The sequence below is a fragment of the Salmo salar genome, chromosome ssa07 (genome assembly GCF_905237065.1).
Source record: "Salmo salar chromosome ssa07, Ssal_v3.1, whole genome shotgun sequence".
NCBI lineage: Eukaryota > Metazoa > Chordata > Actinopteri > Salmoniformes > Salmonidae > Salmo > Salmo salar.
The window spans coordinates 14,186,870-14,206,898 of record NC_059448.1 but is presented as its reverse complement, the minus strand read 5'-3'; the positions used below and the strand labels follow the sequence as shown (position 1 = coordinate 14,206,898).

At 40.9% G+C, this 20,029-nt stretch overlaps 1 protein-coding gene across 7 annotated transcripts in view; it reads right to left on the bottom strand.

The window, feature by feature from the left end:
- LOC106608688 (neurexin-2) overlaps positions 1–20,029 on the bottom strand; it is a 1,106,898-nt gene that overhangs the window by 761,865 nt on the left and 325,004 nt on the right. The gene's annotated exons all lie outside the window — the stretch shown is intronic.

Sequence of the window (20,029 nt, the reverse complement as noted above, 5' to 3'; positions counted from 1 at the left end):
TCTGACTAGCGAGAGCCATTTACCCCCACACCAATCAGTCACCACTCTGACTAGCGAGAGCCATTTCCCCCCACACCAATCAGTCACCACTCTGACTAGCGAGAGCCAATTTCCCCCCACACCAATCAGTCACCACTCTGACTAGCGAGAGCCATTTCTCCCCCACACCAATCAGTCACCACTCTGACTAGCGAGAGCCATTTTTCCCCACACCAATCAGTCACCACTCTGACTAGCGATAGCTATTTCCCCCCACACCAATCAGTCACCACTCTGACTAGCGAGAGCCATTTGTCCTTCATGTCTCCATTCACTCAGAACACAAGCCTTTGTTTTGATCCGGGGCCCAATGATTTTTAGTTCCTGTGTGATATTGGTTGTCCAGCCCTGTTGCTATACCTACCCCTCCCATGCACTCCGTCTCTGTAATGACAGCAGCAGCAGTAGCCATTAGTTATGCATTTGACTGGCTCTGCGCTCCGCTACCTGCTCTCCGGATCGTACTTTCAAACAAGGCTATAATGTTATTCCACTTGCCTCATTGCATTTGTGGGTATGCTCTGGTGAGCACAAAATCACCCGTGGCCCCTCTGTGAATTCTTGAATTAGCAAATGGGCCGACCGTGGTTGTATTATTGTCCACCCCATGACGCTAGTATGGTGAATGCTCAAGATGTGTTATTCACAATCTTTGTCAGACGGACTTTCATCTGAGACACGTTTCATATATATACACAGTACTAGAGGTCGACCGATTAATCGGAATGGCCGATTAATTAGGGCCGATTTCAAGTTTTTATAACAATCGTCAATCAGTATTTTTGGACACCTTGATTTAACTAGGCAAGTCAGATTAAAAACACATTCTTATTTTCAATGACGGCCTAGGAACGGGGGTTAACTGCCTTGTTCAGGGGCAGAACAACAGATTTTTACCTTGTCACCTCCGGGATTCGTTTTTGCAACCTTCCGTTGGACTAGTAACCTTCCGGTTAACCTTCCGGTTACTAGTCCAACGCTCTAACCACCTGCCTTACATTGCAGTCGACGAGGAGCCTGCGTGGCAGGCTGACTACCTGTTACGCGAGGGCAGCAAGAAGCCATGGTAAGTTGCTAGCTAGCATTAAACTTATCTTATAATAAAATATCAATCTTAACATAATCACTAGTTAAACTAGTAATATCATCAACCATGTGTAGTTATCTAACGTGTCCTGCGTTGCATATAATCGATGCGGTGCCTGTTAATTTCTCATCGAATCACAGCCTACTTCGACAAACGGGTGATGATTTAACAAGCGCATTTGCGAAAAAAGCACTGTCGTTGCACCAATGTACCTAACCATAAACATCAATGCCTTTCTTTAAACTCAATAAACAAGTATATATTTTTAAACCTGCATATTTAGTTAATATTGCCTGCCTACATGAATTTCTTATAACTAGGGAAGTGACGTTGTGTCACTTCTCTTGCGTTCCGTGCAAGCAGTCATGGTATATACAGTAGTTTGGGCCGCCTGGCTCATTGCAAAATGTGTGAAGTCCATTTATTCCTAACAAAGGCCGTAATTAATTTGCCAGAATTGTACATAATTATGACATAACATTGACGGTTGTGCAATGTAACAGGAATATTTAGACTTAGGGATGACACCATATTCGACCATATTAATGACCAAAGGCTCGTATTTCTGTGTGTTATTATGTTATAATTAAGTCTATGATTTGATATTTGATAGAGCAGTCTGACTGAGCGGTGGTAGGCAGCAGCAGCTCGTAAGCATTCATTCAAACAGCACCTTCGTGCGTTTGCCAGCAGCTCTTCGCAATTCTTCAAGCATTGCGCTGTTTATGACTTCAACCCCCGAGATTAGGCTGGTGTAACCGACGTGAAATGGCTAGATAGTTAGCGGGGTGCGCTATAATAGTGTTTCAAATGTCACTCTCTCTCTGAGACTTGGGAGTGGTTGTTCCCCTTGCTCTACATGGGTAACGCTGCTTCGAGGGTGGCTGTTGTCCATGTGTTACTGGTTTGAGCCCAGGTAGGAACAAGGAGAGGGACGGAAGCTATACTGTTACACTGGCAATACTAAAGTGCCTATAAGAACATCCAATAATCAAAGGTATATGAAATACAAATCGTATAGAGAGAAATAGTCCTATAATTCCTATAATTACTACAACCTAAAACTTCTTACCTGGGAATATTGAAGACTCATGTTAAAAGGAACCACCAGCTTTCATATGTTCTCATGTTCTGAGCAAGGAACTTAAACGTTAGCTTTTTTACATGGCACATATTGCACTTTTTCTTCTCCAACACTTTGTTTTTGCATTATTTAAACCAAAATGAACATGTTTCATTATTTATTTGAGGCTAAATTCATAGTATTTATGTATTATATTAAGTTAAAATAAGTGTTCATTCAGTATTGTTGTAATTGTCATTATTACAAATAAATACATTCCCTCCAATAATCGGTATCGGTATCGGGCGTTGAAAAATCAAAATCGGTCGACCTCTACACAGTACCAGTCAAAAGTTTTGACGCACCTACTCATTCAAGGGTTTTTCTTTATTTTCACTATTTTCTACATTGTAGAATAATAGTGAAGACATCAAAACTATGAAATGACACATTTGGAATCATGTAGTAACCAAAAAAGTGTTAAAAAAATCTAACTATATTTTATATTTCTGATTCTTCAAAGTGGCCACCCGTTGCCTTGATGACAGCTTTGATCACTCTTGGCATTCTCTCAACCAGCTTCACCTGGAATGCTTTTCCAACAGTCTCAAAGGAGTTCCCACATATTCTGAGCACTTGTTGGCTACATTTCCTTCACTCTGCAGTTGATCTCATCCCAAAGCATCTCAATTGGGTTGAGGTCGGGTGATTATGGAAGCAAGCATCTGATGTAGCACTCCATCACTAACCTTCTTGGTCAAATAGCCCTTACAATGCCTGGAGGTGTCTTGGGTCATTGTCCTATTGAAAAACAAATGATAGTCCCACTGAGTGCAAACCAGATGGGATGGCATATCGCTGCAGAATTCTGTGGTAGCCATGCTGGTTAAGTGTGCCTTGAATTCTAAATAAATCACTGATAGTGTCACTAGCAAAGCACCCCCACACCGTCACACCTCCTCCTCCATGCTTCACAGTGGGAACTACACATGTGGAGATAATCTGTTCACCTACTTTGCGTTTCACAAAGACACAGCAGTTGGAACCAAAAATATAACATTTGGACTCCTCAGACCAAATGATATATTTCCACCGGTCTAATGTCCATTCCTCGTGTTTCTTGGCCCAAGCAAGTCTCTTGTTATTATTGGTATCCTTTAATAGTGGTTTCTTTGCAGCAATTCGACCATGAAGGCCTGATTCACGCAGTCTCCTCTGAACAGTTGATGTTATTACTTGAACTCTGTAAAGCATTTATTTGGGCTGCAATCTCAGGTGCAGTTAACTCAAATGAACATATCCTCGGCAGCACAGGCAACTCTGGGTCTTCCTTTCCTGTGGCGGTCTTCATGAGAGACAGTTTCATCATAGCGCTTGATGGTTTTTTCCCCGCATTGACTGACCTTCATGTCTTAAAGTAGTGATGGAATGTAATTTCTCCTTGCTTAATTTAGCATAATTTTGCCATTTTGTCAAAATATGGACTTGGTCTTTTACCAAATAGCTCTATCTTCTGTATACCACCCCTACCTTGGCACAACACAACTGATTGGCTGAAACGCATTAAGAAAGAAAGAAATTCCACAAATTAACTTATAACAAGGCACACCTGTTAATTGAAATACATTCCAGGTGACTACCTCATGAAGCTGGTTGAGAGAATGCCAAGAGTGTGCAAAGCTGTCATCAAGGCAACGGGTGGCTACTTTGAAGAATCTCAAATAGACATTGTTTAGTACCCTTCCCCAGATCTGTGCCTCATCACAATCCTGTCTCAGAGCTCTACTGACAATTCCTTTGACCTCATGGCTTGGTTTTTGCTCTGACATGCACTGTCAACTGTAGGACCTTACATAGACAGGTGTGTGACTTTCCAAATCATGTCCAATCAATTAAATTTAACACAGGTGGACTCCAATCAAGTTGTAGAAACATCTCAAGGATGGTCAATGGAAACACTTGAGCTCAATTTTGAGTCTCATGAATACTCATGAATACTTACGTAAATAAGGTATTTCTGTATTTTATTTGTAATACATTTGTCATTATGGGGTATTGTTTGCAGAATACGGCTGGAAAATAACAACATTTGGAAAATGTCAAGGGGTCTGAATACCTTCCGAATGTACTGTATATACAGGGGCGGCAGGTAGCCTAGTGGTTAGAGCGTTGGGCCAGTAACTGAAAGGTTGCTGGATCGAATCCCTGAGCTGACAAGGTAAAAATCCGTTGTTAAATCTCCCCCCTGGTAGGCAGACATTGTAAATAAGAATTTGGGTTAAATTTATAAAAAATATATATACATACATGACTGAAAGTATGTGGACACCTTCTTGTCGAAAATCATGGGCTCTGGTCCCCCGTTTGCTCCTATAACAGCCTCCACTCTTCTGGGAAGGCATTCTACTTTATGTTGGAGCATTGCTGCAGAGACTTGCTTACATTCAGCCACAAGAGCATTAGTGAGGACGGACAATGATTGGGTGATTAGGCCTGGCTCCAAGTCGCCGTTCCAATTCATGCCAAAGGTGGGGTTGAGGTCAGGGCTCTGTGCAGGCCAGTTAAGTTCTTCCACACTGATCTCGACAAACTATTTGGACCTCGCTTTGTGCACGGGGGCATTATCTTGTTGAAACAGGAAAGGGCTTTCCCCAAACTGTTACCGTAAAGTTGGAAGCACAGAATCGTCTAGAATGTCATTGCGTTAAGATTTCCCTTCACTGGAACTAAGGTGCCTAGCCTAAACCTTGAAAAACAACCCCAGACCATCCTCCACCAAACTTTACAGTTGGCACTATGCAATCGGGCAGGTAGCATTCTCCTGACATTCGCCAAACCCAGATTTGTCCGTCGGATGCCAGATGGTAAAGTGTGATTCATCACTCCAGAGAATGCATTTCGACTGCTCCAGAGTCCAATTGTGGTGAGCTTTACACCACTCCAGCCAATGCTTGGCATTGCGCATGGTGGTGGAAACCCATTTTATGAAGCTCCCGACTAACAGTTCTTGTGCTGACGTTGCTTCCAGAGGCAGTGTTTCCACTTCACAGTAACAGCACTTACAGTTGACGGGGCAGCTCCAGCACCACAGAAATGTGACAAACTGACTTGTTGGAAAGGTGGCATCCTATGACGGTGCCACGTTGGAGGTCACTGAGCTCTTCAGTAAGGTCATTCCACTGCCAATGTTCGTCAATCGATATTGCATGGCTGTGTGCTCCATATTATACACCTGTCAGCAATGGGTGTGGCTGAAATAGAATCCACTAATTTGAAGGGCGGTCCACATACTTTTACATATATAGTACACATCGATGTATTCTAAAAATCTAAACAGGAAGTAAGTTGAGGACCTATTATACAGTATTTGTTCTTGTCGACTGCAAATACTTTCAAAACTGTTATAAGTTGAAGAAATATACATTTTTATTAACATTTTTACTCATCATTCCTGTGTCTGTGGAGGAAATAGGTGATCTGTGTGTTTGTCATTGAAACATTTCAGTACAGTAATTAAAGTATACGCAGTCAAAAAGTCTATTGTCATTTGAAAGCTAGCAATAATATTTTGAATAATTTTCCCTCTGCCTCCGCTAATTGGAATAAACATTCTATCACCTTGTGACAAATGTGCTTGTTTGTCATATTCATATATTGCCTTTGAAGAGCAACATTATTTTTGAACTGAAAACGAAGCAATTTATTTGTATAACAATAACCAATTACGGTGGAGTAAAAATATATATATGCTTTCAACAACAGTAGTCATATTCCCACATCATACTGTCTGTCAGTCTGAATATGCACTGAGAATCCAAAACATTAAGAACACCTGCTCTTTCCATGACAGAATAACCAGGTGAATCCAGGTGAAAGCTATGATCCCTTATTGATGTCACTTGTTAAATCCACTTCAACCAGTGCGGATGAAGGGGACGAGACAGGTTAAAGAAGGATTTTTAAGCCTTGAGACAACTGAGACATGGATTATGTATGTGTGGTATTCAGAGGGTGAATGGGCAAGACTAAATATTTAAGAGCCTTTGAATGGGGTATGGTAGTAGGTGCCAGGCGCACCGGTTTGTGACAAGAACTACAATGTTGCTGGGTTTTTCACGCTCAACAGTTTTCTGTGTGTATCACGAATGGTCCACCACCCAAAGGACATCCAGCCAACTTGACACAACTGTAGGAAGCATTGGAGTCAACATGGACCAGCATCCATGTGGAACACTTTTGACACCTTGTAGAGTCTATGCCCGATGAATTGAGGCTGTTCTGAGACCAAAAGCGGGTGCAAATCAATATTAGGAAGGTGTTCTTAAGGTTTTGTACACTCAGTGTTTTTGTCTTTATCTGCATTGTATACTCTTCAAATACTTTCAAAGTGATCATAAGTTGAAGCAATAGACATTTATTTTCAATAATGATGAGTTTTTCCTCATCATTAATGTGTCTGTGGGGGAAATAGGTGATCTGTGTGTTTGTCATCAAAAGATATGACTACATTAATTAAAGTATACACAATCAAAAATTCCCTTGTCATTTGAAAGGTAGTAATAATATTTAATAATAATAATAATATTGCGACACATTTGTTTGTTTGTCATATTCATATATTTTCCTTGACGAGCAACATTATTTTTGCACTGAAACCGAACCAATTTATTTGTATAAACAACAACCAATTACGGTTGCTTATTTGTATAAACAACTGATTACGTTGCGGTAAAAAAAGAGAAAACTAATTTTCAACAGCAGTAGTTCTACTCCCACATGTATCTGTCTCTCAGTCTGAATACGCCCATCTACAGTATATGCACTATCTTGCAATGGTCAGTCAAACCTGCAGTTAAATGATGCATTAACTCCACAGTTCATGACCTCTTTAAATGGGTACATCTCCCGCTCTCATTTACAGTAAAGTGCAGTTAAGGTTCAAAGATGGAGCAGGATGTCTCTGTAAACCTGTGCATGTCTCATTATGGTGCTAAAAGTCTATCTATAGGGAGATCTTCCTACCTGGGTGAGCAGGAGGCAAGGTCGTAGAGGGTGAGGATAGCTACTAATTAGCCATGTGATTGGAATACTCTGGAGAGGAAGTGATAGGATCTCGGTGCTGGCCCTGGTGCATGGCCCGGGAGTAGCTGTGTCTTATCTCGGTAATAACATTTACTGTAACACCACTAATTTGAGGTCATCCAATGTCAACCTATGTTTATTTTGTTGCATTTATTTTGGGGGTCAGTACAGTGCATTTGGCTAAACAAATCAACTATAGAGTTTAAAATGTGTGATATGTCTGACACACTGTACTGTAGATGGCAAACTAATGAAACCTTTTAATAAAATGTAAACAAATCAAAAATGTAAATTGTAAAATCATCAAAAATGTAAATCTATGTAATCCCCCAAATAAATTATTTATTATTATAAACAATAACTAGTAATGCTCAATACTCCAAAAAAGGTTCAAAACTCTCCTTTCTGGTAATTCTGTTTTTTTTACACATTTTTGAAAGTACAAAGTACAAATATGATAAAATACGAAAACATTAAATATTTTATATAATCTATGTCCTATTCAACAAAACTGTTTGAATAAGGTTTTAATTTACATCTTTTTTTCTAAATATAGTATAATAATTTTATAAAACGACTAACTATAAGATTTCACCTTCCTTATCATTTTAAAATTCATATTTGAATATTTAGTGTTAGAGAAAATGTGCATATTTTCTAAAGGTCTCTCTTGATCAAAACGTCTGCCCCCACCGCTGTGAACGTCTCCCAGAGCTCTAGCTTGGCTTCCTGAATTTTTTGGATTACTGGCTATACATTTATCAACGGTTGAGTCTTATAATCTTAACTCATTTAAGAATGTAATGCCTTAAAACCGTCATCACATGTGCACATCATACAGCTTTGATTCCAAACCGTAAAATAGCTCAAGCAGAATGATACAGGTAACTAACCTCTTTATCTGTGTTGTGACTGTTAGCTAGCAGGCTACTTACCAGCGTGCCAGAAAACGCACACTGCGTTGTGACTGGATGCCACAGTGTTGATTTAACGTTACACTATTTCCCGAAGACTGAAGACATCCGACAGCAGCGGCTGTTTTTCATTTCGGATGGACAGGCTGCACTGAAAATGACGTTCATATCACGTGTGTACAGCGCACACTTTGAGCGAAGCTGCTTAATCAATTGGGGAGAATATTCGATGGGTCTTGCCAGGAAGCTAATCCTGAAGACGAATGCTGTACCGTCATTATATTGACAGTGGATTTTGCGCTGACCAAAATGTTAGTGTCAGAGTTTGATGAGTCTGACACAGTGGCTGTAACTGTGGCCGTTTTGACTTGTGATCTCATCTATAACGAGGCCACCCTTGATCCAGCACCTTATGAGGGGTAGCAGTGTGACCTGTCCATCCAAGACCCCTGTCTGCCCAGTGTGAGAGGCCTGACAAGGAGGAGGCCATAGCTGGATTTATCTCCCGCTTCAATCTTGGGGGTGACTGAAGCCAAGTGGGTGACTGAAACCCAGGGTGTAAAGTACTTAAGTAAAAATACTTTAAAGTTCTAATTAAGTCGTTTTTTGGTGTATCTGTACTGTACTTTACTATTTATATTTTGACAACTTTTACTTCACTAAATTTCGAAAGAAAATAATGTACTTTTTACTCCATACATTTTCCCTGACACCCAAAACTACTCGATACATTTTTACATATATCAAGAGAACATCCCTGGTCATTCCTAATTCCTCTGATCTGGTGGACTCACAAAACACAAATGCTTCATTTGAAAATTATGTCTGAGTGTTGGAGCGTGCCCCTGGCTATCCATCAATAAAACATGTAAATAAATTGTGCCGTCTGGTTTACTTAATATAAAGAATTTGAAATGGTTTATACTTTTACTTTTGATACTTAAGTACATTTTTGCAAATCATTTCCTTTTGATACTTAAGTATATTTAAAAGCAAATACTTTTAGACTTTTACTCAAGTAGTAGTTTACTGGGTGACTCACTTTTACTTGAGTATTAAGGTATCTTTACTTTTACTCAAGTATGACAATTGAGTATTTTTTCCATCACTGCAGAAACCTGCTAGATTAAAGCAGGTTACATGGGACCCCCCTCCTCTCCTGCTCCCCTCCCAATCAGTCTCTGTTGTTGGTTGCATTTCCTAAAGCCTAAGTAATTACACTTGACATGATATATAACATTTTGATACTTTGTATAGTTTTTTTTCGAGCATTTGGATGGCAGATGAGTGTTACACATGATACAAATCAATGGTGTCCTGCACACTGTAGGGTGGCCGCGTGCCTATATCAAGCTTATGACTCGATTGTTTCATGTCATATGTCTCACCATTATTTCTCACCTTTATTTCTCATGAGTGTTCATATTGATCAATATTTCAGCTATGCTCGCCTATTGTACATGAACAAATACATGTTGGATCAATACATACAATTTTGAACATGTTGTCATTTATAATGCTCATGAATATACTCAGCCGCTTCTTTCGGGCGTTTTTCTTTTTTTCTTTCAGCCTGTTCTTTCAGTTAGAGATGAAAGACAAGGTCAAATTTCATCAATTCTGAGCATTTTAATAGTGTAAAAATATTATGGGTGATGTTTTGGTCATTCAAAGGCAATTTTTTTTACTTGGGAAATAGGATTACTGTGTGAGACCTTTAAGATAATGACCATCACAAGAGGAGGATTTGTACCAAATGTTATGCTTTCATCCGCTGGGACATATTTTTCTTTCGCTAAGGGTCTGGACCATTATTCAGAAATGTGATCAGGAAATGTGTTTTTATTTCCATCAGTGGTGGCTGGTGACACTTTAAATTGGGAGGACTGGTTCATAGTAATGGCTGGAACAGAATAAATGAAATGGCATCAAACACATAAATTGCCATTCCATTCACTCCATTCCATCCATTGTTATGAGCCGTCCTTCCCTCACCAGCCTCCTCTGATTTCAATAAGAGGGTTTTGTTCATGTTCTGTACTGTCCTGGTCATGTCTTCTCACCTCCATTAGAAACCTGGTATTTCCTCTTCCCCAAAACCCTTTATTCAATTATAGGAGACGTCTCTAATGCACGTGTCAACATGTTTCAGTTCGTCAGTCCTTTTCCCTCCCCCTCTCTCCCTCTTACCAAAGATATTTGCTTTCCTTTTATTTACTAAGTGTATAAATATTATATTCCTCAGGATGGTACAAGTGGGTGATAATGTTACATTTCAGTCTAGTTTGCCCGCTAGACGCTCAAAAGGAAAAGGACGAGTAAATATTCACACAGGAAAATGACATATTCAGCTTTCAATTTTCAGTTGGGTCTTTGTTTAACTACTTTAGAGAACATTGTGGATTGGATTGTGGTGTTGAAACAGAGTTGAAGTCTTTAGTGTCTGAATAGGCTCTCGTCGACTATGGTTATCATGTTGGTAGTGATCAAAGCTCAATGGCATTGTCCCAAACGGCATCCTATTCCTTATTTTGACCACAGCCCATCAAAAGTAGTGCACAACAGGGAAGAGGGTGCCATTTGGGAGACGTTCCACTCATAGCACTGGAATATGAAGTGGTTCACTTTAATCATGACTTACATGCAAGGCACTCTTTGATGTACTGAATGGAAAACACTTGCCGTGTTATCCCTGAGAGGTTTGTGAAGAAATGTCATTGTTGTTTCATAAGAACGTTTCTTATGTGGAGCTGAGAGGAATTGTATGGCCCCATATATTAGAATCTGATTAGAATATGTGTGGTTTGGCCCAGTGGATCTCTCCTCATGACATTACGAGAGGGGTAGGCCGTGTGAGTGTGATGACATCGCCACATTTCCCATTGTCATTCCGCTCCGGTTCGATTCAGCCCCTGACAGGTCTCCCTCCCCTCCTCCACCCCTCCCTCCCTTCCTCCACATCATATTCCTGTTTTCATCGGTTTCTACCTGATACCTAATCCCTCCCTTTACTGCATTGCGAAGGAGAACAGAAAGTGAGGAGCAAATCTGACATAACGCTGTGCAATTCTGGGCCATATTGATCAGACTCTTCTATTTCCTCTGTCATTACATGCCTAGGGCTGCACTGATAACAGCCAGAGAAGCACTTCTGGTCAACCAATACCCAGCCATAGCCTCACATACATGCATGTATGACACACACACACAGGCGCAGACACACATGCAGACGTACACACTCTCAGACACACACACACCTTTCCCCACACACACATCCTCCTCTAATCTATTCCCTCCTCCATCCATCCCTCACTCACTCCCTCCTCCTCCTCCTCTTGTCTGCTTCCCAGTGATCTTAATTAATTACAGGACGTAAAAACTTGACCTGGTCCAATTTCCAGCTGTAGACCAGGCTGCCCTTAGGATTAATGCCTCGGGGGGCCAAATTCAATTAAGGGCCACTTCTAAATAAGAAGTGGCCCTATATATATATACAGTCCCAGTCAACAGTTTGGACACACCTACTCATTCCAGGGTTTTTCTTAAGTTTTACTATTTTCTACATTGTAGAATAATAGCAAAGACATCAAAACTATGAAATAACACATATGGAATCATGTAGTAATCAAAAAGTGTTAAACAATTCAAAATATATTTTATTTTTGAGATTCTTCAAAATAGCTACCCTTTGCCTTAACAGCGTTGCACACTCTTGGCATTCTCTCAACCAGATTCACAAGGTAGTCACCTGGAATGCATTAAAATTAACAGGTGTGCCTTGTTAAAAGTTAATTTGTGGAATTTCTTTCCATCTTAATGCGTTTGAGCCAATCAGGTGTGTTGTGACAAGGTAGGGGTGGTATACAGAAGATAGCCCTATTTAGTAGAAGACCAAGTCTATATTATGGCAAGATCAGCTCAAATAAGCAAAGAGAAACAACAGTTCATCATCACTTTAAGACATGAAGGTCGGTCAATACGGAACATTTCAAGAACTTTGAAAGTTTCTTCAAGTGCAGTTGCAAAAACTATCAAGCGCTATGATGAAACTGGCTCTCATGAGGACAGGAAACGAAGACCCAGAGTTACCTCTGCTGCAGAGGATAAGTTCATTAGAGTTACCAGCCTCAGAAATTGCAGCCCAAATTAATGCATTGCAGAGTTCAAGTAACAGACACATCTCAACATCAACTGTTCAGAGGAGACTGTGTGAATCAGTCCTTCATGGTCGAACTGTTGCAAAGAATCCACTACTAAAGGACACCAATAAGAAGAAGAGACTTGCTTGGGCCAAGAAACACGAGCAATGGACATTCGATCGGTGGAAATCTGTCCTTTGGTCTGATGTGTCCAAATTGTAGATTTATAGTTCCAACCGGATGATCTCTGCATGTGTGGTTCCCACCATGAAGCGTGGAGGAGGAGGTGTGATGGTGTGGGGGTGCTTTGCTGGTGACACTTTCTGTGATTTATTGAGAATTCAAGGCACACTTAACCAGAATGGCTACCACAGCATCCCATCTGGTTTGCACTTAGTCCCACTATCATTTGTTTTAGAACAGGACAATGACCCAAAACATACCTCCAGGCTGTGTAAGGGCTATTTGACCAAGAAGGAGAATGATGCAGTGCTGCGTCAGATGACCTGGCCTCCACATTCACCCGACCTCAACCCAATGAAGATGAATTTGGATGAGTTGGACAGCAGAGTGAAGGAAAAGCAGCCAACAAGTGCTCAGTACTACCGTAATTTCCGGACTATAAGCCGCTACTTTTTTCCCAGGCTTTGAACCTCGCGGCTTAAACAATGACGCGGCTATTATATGGATTTATCCGCTTTCAAATTAAAAAAATAAAATAAAATAAAATAAACACATTCTGTGACATCCTCAGTTTTTTGGCGGCATGAAGCTTTCATTAGACCAATGAAATTTCCGAACGGGTTAAGGTCAAACAACTTTTTTGTTTACTGTTTAGATTAAATCGAGCGCGCTCAAACTTCCCATCATTCTGATTACGGTAGTCATTTTGTCACCCTCATCATGGCAAAGACATGGAGAAATGCATATGATGCAGCTTTCAAGTTAAAGGCGATTGATCTGGCTGTTGGAAAAGGAAATAGAGCTGCTGCACGGGAGCTTGGTCTGGAGCAATGACTTTCTTGGTAGGCTACAGTTTACTGCTAATTTTTTATTTTTTGTTACAAGCCGTGTTTCGTTAAAGCCTATTTATTTTTGTTACAAGCCGTGTTTCGTTAAAGCCTATTTATTTTTGTTACAATCCGTGTTTCGTTAAAGCCTATTTATTTTTGTTACAAGCCGTGTTTCGTTAAAGCCTATTTATTTTTGTTACAATCCGTGTTTCGTTAAAGCCTATTTATTTGTGTTACAAGCCGTGTTTCGTTAAAGCCTGTGTAAAGTTCATTTGTTTCAATGTACCGGTAGGCACCTGCGGCTTATTTATGTTCAAAATAATATTTGTTTTTAAATTCAGTGGGTGCGGCTTATATTCAGGTACGCTCAATAGTTCGGAAATTACGGTACTTCAAGACTGTTGGAAAATAATACCAGATGAAGCTGTTTGAGAGAACACCAAGACAGTGCAAAACCTTCATCTGAGGCAAAGGGTGGCAACTTTTTTTCTTAACACCTTTTTGCTTACTATATGATTCCATATGTGTTATTTAATATTTTTGATGTCATCCTGTCCAACCACCTGTCTAACGTCTAACCACTTGCCTAACCACCTGTCTAACTACCTGTCTAATGTCTAACCACCAGTCTAATCACCTGTCTAACCACCTGCCTAACGTTTAACCACATGTCTAATGTCTAACCACCAATCTAAGGTCTAACCATCTGTTTAGCCACCTGTCGAACTACCTGTCTAATGTTTAACCACCTATCTAACCACCTGTCCACCTGTCTAACTACCTGTCTAATCACCTGTCCACCTGTCTAACTACCTGTCTAACCACCTGTCCACCTGTCTAACTACCTGTCTAACCACCTGTCTAATGTCTAACTACCTGTCTAACCAATTGTCTAATGTCTAACTACCTGTCTAAACACCTGTCTAACCACCTGTCTGTCTAACACCTCTCTAACCACCTGTCTAATGTCTAACTACCTGTCTAACCACCTGTCTACAGTCTAACCACCTGTCTAATGTCTAACTACCTGTCTAACCACCTGTCTACAGTCTAACCACCTTTGTAACAACTTTTCTATTGTCTATCCATTTGTCTAATTTCTGACCACTCATTTAAGGTCTAGCTAACTGTCATGTCTACCATCTGTATAACCAACTGTGTAATGTCTAGCGACATGTTTAATTTCTAACAACCAGTCTAACCACCCGTCTAACCACCTGTGCAATGTCTAACCACCTGCCTAACCACCTGTCTAACCACCTGCCTAACCACCTGTTCAACTACCCGTCTAACCACCTGTCTAATGTCTAATAACATGTCTATCCACCTGTCTACGTTTTAAAGACCTGTCTAATGTCTAACCACCTGTCTAACCACATGCCTAACCACCTTTCTAATGTCTAATAACATGTCTAACCACCTGCCTAACCACCTGTTCAACTACCCGTCTAACCACCTGTCTAATGTCTAATAACATGTCTATCCACCTGTCTATGTTTTAAAGACCTGTATAATGTCTAACTACCTGTCTAACATCCTGTCTAACCACCTGCCTAATGTCTAATCATGTGTCTAACCACTCTTCTATCCACCTGTCTAATGTCTAACCCCCTATCTATAGTCTAACCACTCTTCTATCCACCTGTCTAATGTCTAACCACCTATCTATAGTCTAACCACCTGTCTAACCAACTGTCTGAACACCTATCTAATGTCCAACCACATCTCTATCCACCTGTCAAACTACCTGTCTACTTACCTTTCCAATGTCTAACCACCCGTCTAATATCTAACCAACTGTCTGACCACCTGTCTAACCACCTTTCAAAAATTCTGTCTAATATTTACCTAACTACCTGTCTAACCACCTTTCTAATGTTTAACCACCTTTCTAAATACCTGTCTAATTTCTAACTAACGGTCTTACCATCTGTCCAACCACCTGTCTAATGTCTAACAATCTGTCTGTCTAACTACCTGTCTAATGTCTAACCACCTATCTAACCAAATGTCTAACCACCTGTAAAACATCTAACCACCTGTCTAACCACCTTTCTATCCACCTGTCTAATGCTTAACCACCTGCCTAATGTCTAGTCACCTTTGTAATTTCAAACGACCTGTCTAACCATCTGTTTAACCACCTGTCTATCCACCTGTCTAATTTCTAACCACCTGTCTAATGTCTAACCACCTGTCTAACCACCTGCCTCATGTCTAACCATCTGTCTAACCACCTGTCTATCCACCTGTCTAATTTCTATCCACCTGTCTAATGTATAACCACCTGTCTAATGTCTAACCACCTGTCTAACCATCTGTCTAACCCCCATCTAACCACCTGTTTAGTTTCTAACAACCTGTCCAATGTCTAAGCACCTGTCTAATGTCAAACCACCTGTCTAATGTCTAACCACCTGCCTAATGTCTAACCATCTGTCTAACCATCTGTCTAACCACCTGTCTAACCATCTGTCTAACCACCCATCTAACCACCCATCTAACCACCTGTCTAATGTCTAACCACATGTCTAACCAAATGTCTAACCACCAGTCTAACCACATGTCTAATGTCTAACCACCTGCATATCTACCTGTCTAACCACCTGCCTATCTACCTGTCTAACCACCTGTCTATCCACCTGTCTACTATCTAACCACCTGTCTAACCAACTAACTAACCACCTGTCTAATTTCTAACCACCTGTCTAACCACCTAACTAACCACCTGTCTAATTTCTAACCACCTGTCTAACCACCAAACTAACCACCTGTCTAATTTCTAACCACCTGTCTAACCACCTAACTAACCACCTGTCTAATTTCTAACCACCTGTCTAACCACCTAACTAACCACCTGTCTAATTTCTAACCACCTGTCTAACCACCAAACTAACCACCTGTCTAATTTCTAACCACCTGTCTAACCACCTGTCTAATGTCTAACCACCAGTCTAACTACCTGTTTATCCACCCGTCTAACCAACTGCCTAATGTCTAACCACCTGTCTAATGTCTAACCAAGTGTCTAACCTCACGTCTAACCATCTGTATAATGTCTAACCACCTGTCTGATGTCTAACCACCTGTCTAACCACATGTCTAATGTCTAACCACCTGCATATCTACCTGTCTAACCACCTGTCTTTCCACCTGTCTAATATCTAACCACCTGTCTAACCACCTAACTAACCACCTGTCTAATTTCTAACCACCTGTCTAACCACCTAACTACCCACCTGTCTAATTTCTAACCACCTGTCTAACCACCAAACTAACCACCTGTCTAATGTCTAACCACCAGTCTAACTACCTGTTTATCCACCCGTCTAACCAACTGCCTAATGTCTAACCACCTGTCTAATGTCTAACCATGTGTCTAACCTCATGTCTAACCACCTGTGTAATGTCTAACCACCTGTCTGATGTCTAACCACTTGTCTAACCATATGCCTGTCTAACCACCTGTCTAACCAACTGTCTAATGTCTAACCATCTGACTAAGCACCTGTCTAATGTCTAACCAATGTCTAATGTCTAACCAATGTATAATGTCTAACCAATGTATAATGTCTATCTACCTGTCTAACCACCAGTCTAAACACATGTCTAATGTCCAACCACCTCTCTAACCACCTGTCTAACTACTTGACTAACAATCTTTCCAATGTCTAACTACATGTATATTGTCTAACCACCTGTATAATTTCTAATCACCTGCCTAACCACCCATCTAAAACCCTGTCTATTGTCCAACCATCTGTCTGTCTAACTACCTGTCTAACCACCTTTCTAATGTCATACCACCTATCTAACCACCTTTCTAACTACCTGTCTAATATCTATCCACCTGTCTAACCACTGGTCTAACCACCTGTCTAACCACCTTTCTAATGTCTAACCACCTGTCTAACCACTGGTCTAACCACCTGTCTAACCACCTTTCTAATGTCTAACCACCTGTCTAACCACCCGCATAAGCACCTGTCTAATGTCAAACCATCTGTCTGTCTAACCACCTGTTTAATATCTAACCACCTGTCTAACCACCAGTCTAACCACCTGTCTAATTTCTAATCACCTGTCTAACCACCCATCTAAAACCCTGTCTACTGTCCAACCATCTGTCTGTCTAACCACCTGTCTATCCACCCGTCTAACCAACTGTCTAATGGCTAACCACCTGTCTAACCTCCCACATAAGCACCTGTCTAATCTCTAACCACCTTTCTAACCTCCTGTTCTAACTACCTGTCTGTCTAACCACCAGTCTAACCACCAGTCTAACCACCTTTCTAATGTCTAACCACCTGTCTAACCACCCACATAAGCACCTGTCTAATGTCTAACCAACTGTCTAATGTCTAACCACCTGTCTAACCATATGCCTAATGTCTAACCACCTGTCTAACCACCTTTCTAACTACCTGTTTATCCAGATGTTTAACCACCTGTCTAAACACCCACATAAGCACCTGTCTAATGTCTAACCACCTGTCTAACCACCTGTCTAACCACCCATCTAAAACCCTGTCTATTGTCCAACCATCTGTCTGTCTAACCACCTGTCTATCCACCCGTCTAATCAACTGTCTAATGTCTAACCACCTGTCTAACCACCCACATAAGCACCTGTCTAATGTCTAACCACCTGTCTAATGTCTAACCACCTTTCTAACTACCTTATTATCCAGATGTTTAACCACCTGTCTAACCACCCATGTAAACACCTGTCAAATGTCTAACCATCTGTCTGTCTAACCACCTGTCTAATTTCTAATCACCTGCCTAACCACCTGTCTATCCACCTGTCTAATTTCTAACCACCTGTCTAACCACCTGTCAATTGTCTAATCACCTGTCTAACCACCTAACTAACCACCTGTCTAATATCTAACAACCTGTCTAACCACCCGTCTAACCACCTGCCTAATGTTTAACTACCTGTCTAACCACCTGTCTAATTTCTAACCACCTGTCTAACTACCTGTTTAACCACCTGTCTAACCACCTGCCTAATGTCTAACCATCTATCTAACCACCTGTTTAATCTCTAACCACCTGTCTAATGTCTAACCATCTGTCTAATGTCTTACCACCTGTCTAACCACCTGTCTAACCACCTGTCTAACCATATGTCTAATGTTTAACCACCTGTCTAATGTCTAACCACCTGTCTAATGTCTAACCACCTGTCTAATGTCTAACCACCTGTCTAACCACCTGTCTAATGTCTAACCACCTGTCTAACCACCTGTCTAATGTCTAACCACCTGTCTAACCACCTGTCTAATGTCTAACCATATGTCTAATGTCTAACCACCTGTCTAATGTCTAACCACCTATCTAACCACCTGTCTAATGTCTAACCATATGTCTAATGTCTAACCACCTGTCTAACCACCTTTCTAACCACCGGTCCAACTACCTGTCTACTTTCCTTTCGAATGTCTAACCACCCTTCTAATGTCTAACCACCTGTTTAATGTCTCACCACCTGTCTAACCACCTGTCAAAACACCTGTCTAATGTCTATCTATCCATCTGTCTGTCTAACTAACTGTCTAATGTCTAACCACCTGTCTAACTACCTTTCCAATGCCTAACCACCTGTCTAATGTATAACCACCTGTCTAATGTATAACCACCTGTCTAATGTCTAACCACCAGTCTAACCATCTGTCTAACCCCCATCTAACCACCTGTTTAGTTTCTAACAACCTGTCCAATGTCTAAGCACCTGTCTAATGTCAAACCACCTGTCTAATGTCTAACCACCTGCCTAATGTCTAACCATCTGTCTAACCATCTGTCTAACCACCCATCTAACCACCCATCTAACCACCTGTCTAATGTCTAACCACATGTCTAACCAAATGTCTAACCACCATTCTAACCACATGTCTAATGTCTAACCACCTGCATATCTACCTGTCTAACCACCTGCCTATCTACCTGTCTAACCACCTGTCTATCCACCTGTCTAATATCTAACCACCTGTCTAACCAACTAACTAACCACCTATCTAATTTCTAACCACCTGTCTAACCACCTAACTAACCACCTGTCTAATTTCTAACCACCTGTCTAACCACCAAACTAACCACCTGTCTAATTTCTAACCACCTGTCTAACCACCTAACTAACCACCTGTCTAATTTCTAACCACGTGTCTTTCCACCTGTCTAATATCTAACCACCTGTCTAACCACCTAACTAACCACCTGTCTAATTTCTAACCACCTGTCTAACCACCTAACTACCCACCTGTCTAATTTCTAACCACCTGTCTAACCACCAAACTAACCACCTGTCTAATGTCTAACCCCCAGTCTAACTACCTGTTTATCCACCCGTCTAACCAACTGCCTAATGTCTAACCACCTGTCTAATGTCTAACCACCTGTCTAACCACCTGTCTAATGTCTAACCACCTGTCTAACCACCTGTCTAATGTCTAACCACCTGTCTAACCACCTGTCTAATGTCTAACCATATGTCTAATGTCTAACCACCTGTCTAATGTCTAACCACCTGTCTAATGTCTAACCATATGTCAAATGTCTAACCACCTGTCTAACCACCTTTTTAACCACCGGTCCAACTACCTGTCTACTTTCCTTTCGAAAGTCTAACCACCCTTCTAATGTCTAACCACCTGTTTAATGTCTCACCACCTGTCTAACCACCT